Raw genomic sequence first — 2,347 nt, forward strand, 5'->3', positions numbered from 1 at the left:
TCCCTTTACAAAGGCTTCACAGTTCCGGTCGCCATCACAGATGCAGCTACATCATCCACACAGCCTGCTTGCTCATGTACAGACACGTACGGTGCCTCGAGCATCAGGAGGAGGAGGGGAGGAGGAGGAGTCGCTACTACGGCGCCAGGACGGCCATGTACACGCAGGCAGCGGTCAGGCTCAGGCGCGGCGCGGAGCGGAGAGCCAGCCTGCAGCGAGAAGCAGCAGGTTCCTCCAGTCCTGGGCCGGCCAAGCCACCGGGTTACCCGATACAAAAGGCAGGAGAGGTGGACTGTGGAGTCGCTCCATGGTCCATGGACCAGGCGCCACCACCAGGGCACCAGGGTAGCAGCTAGCCTAGCCTGGCACTGCTCTCCAAGCTAGGCAGTAGGCACGGTACAGTACGCTAGTGTAGGAGTACCAGTAGTGTGGCAGTGGTCTACTAGTGCACCTCTGCCACCTGCTGCTGCAGCGGCGGCGGCGGCATGCAGGTTGCCGCTGCCGTTGCAGTGCGGGTCGGCGCTGGGCGGCGTTGCCGGCCTGTTGGTGGCGGTGGCGCGCAGCTCGAAGGGGCCGAGGCGGTGGTCGGCGAGGCGGGTCTTGTACATGGCGGTCTTGTACTCGGCCCACGTGAACTCCCGGTACAGGCTCTGCTCCCCGTCCCGCATCACCTGCGGCAGCGGCGCGATCCGCTGCGACGGCGCCGGCCCGCCGAAGTAGATCACGGACAGTCGTGACTGCGCCCCCTCCGGCGCCACCACCCGGTGCTTCACGCTCCTGAACCGCCCGTTCGTCAGCACCTGCGCATGCATCGCCATCACCGGACGGAAACGGAAGGCCATGAGCGATCGATCGAGCTGAACAACGCGCCGGTGCCGCACAGGCAGCAACACACACGTCTGTGCATGCACAGCACTAGAGCAGGAAAAAATTAAAAGTGGCCAAAATAGTAGAGTACCTGCAGCGCGTCTCCGACGTTGACGAAGAAGGATTCCGGGGCGGGGGGCACGGGGACCCACCTGCCGTCCCGGAGCTTGATCTGCAGGCCCGCCGTGCGGTTGGACCTGAGCACGGAGATGATCTGCGGGTCCGTGTGCTCCCCGAACCCCGTCACGCCGCAGTCCACCGGCGGCAGCAGCGGGCAGGGCGGGTAGTGGTTCACGCGCACCAGCTCGTCGCTGCCTTCCCGCCCCACCACCATCGCGCGCAGCAGGGACCGGTCCACGCCCAGGCCCTCCGCTATGAGCTCCAGCACCCGCCCGCACACCTCCCTCACCGCAGCCGTGTACTCCTCCAATGCCGCTCTGCATGCTCATGCATCCAGTCCACTGAGTGAGTCGACCCAGGTGTGCGTGCACGGCGAAGACGAAGCAAGATCAACAGCTAGCTAGCTTACCGGAGCGAGGGCGGCAGGGAGGAGACCTTAACGGTGTTGGCGCTGACCGAGAGGAGGAGGTACTCCAGCCACCCGACGTCGCCGTTGGAGCCGATGCTCTTGCTGCCGTACCCCATGGGGCGGGCGGCGCCGGACATGTCCAGCTTCTCCTGCGTAGGCAGAGCGAAGAACGCCATCGCGCGGGCCTCCAGCGCCTCGGCGACGCGCGCCGGCACGCCGTGGTTGGTCGCCGTGAAGAAGCCCACGCTGCGGCACGCGTCGGCCACCGCCGCGGCCGCGCCCGGCGCCGACAGGTCCACGCACGGGATGGCCGTCGCGCCCGCCTGCTGGCCCGCATTGGCCCTGGGGCACTGCACCAGCGGTATCTGCTCGATCGAGCTCGGCGCCGTGATCGCCACCATGGCTGGTGTGGTGCGGTGAGCGAGCGTATGGACTCTACTTGGCTAGTCGTCTGCTTGCGCGTATGTACGTCGTGGGAGCAGGCTGAGCTCAGCTCGGCTCGTCAGCTGCAGCACTAAGCGAAGCAGAGCAGCAGCAGGGGAGCAGAGCAGTGCAGCTCGCGAAGCTATTCGAGACCGAGGGACTAGTAGGGAGGGACAGGGGAGGCGCTGCACGTCTGCTGCCCTTGTTGTGGTGATCCTTGGTGGGGCGATGGGCCTCCAATATATAGGCGCCGGCGCCAGCGCCAGCCGCCCAGGCATAGTATCAAGGAGTTGGGCAGCACCTTAATTAGCTATTTAGCTTAGTGCAACACCAGTTAGTGGTGAATGAAAGAGCTGATGCCGTGAGCGTTAGGCTCCAAAAGAGGACGTCGCCCTGTCGCTAACTGATTTGGAGGTGATCTTAGTTGATATTTTGCCCTCCAACTTTGATTTGTGGATTGATAAGCCCAATTCCAATCCCACCGGCGTTCATTGGATTCAAATCCAACGAACGATTGAGCAGTCCCGC

General features: G+C 64.3%; 1 pseudogene; it reads right to left on the minus strand.

The window, feature by feature from the left end:
* Window positions 1–6: 6 nt before the first annotated feature.
* On the minus strand, window positions 7–2,009 carry LOC136517962 (gibberellin 2-beta-dioxygenase 3-like; annotated as a pseudogene).
* Between the last annotated feature and the right edge of the window lie 338 nt (window positions 2,010–2,347).

The sequence above is a fragment of the Miscanthus floridulus genome, chromosome 17 (genome assembly GCF_019320115.1).
Source record: "Miscanthus floridulus cultivar M001 chromosome 17, ASM1932011v1, whole genome shotgun sequence".
Taxonomy (NCBI): Eukaryota; Viridiplantae; Streptophyta; class Magnoliopsida; order Poales; family Poaceae; genus Miscanthus; species Miscanthus floridulus.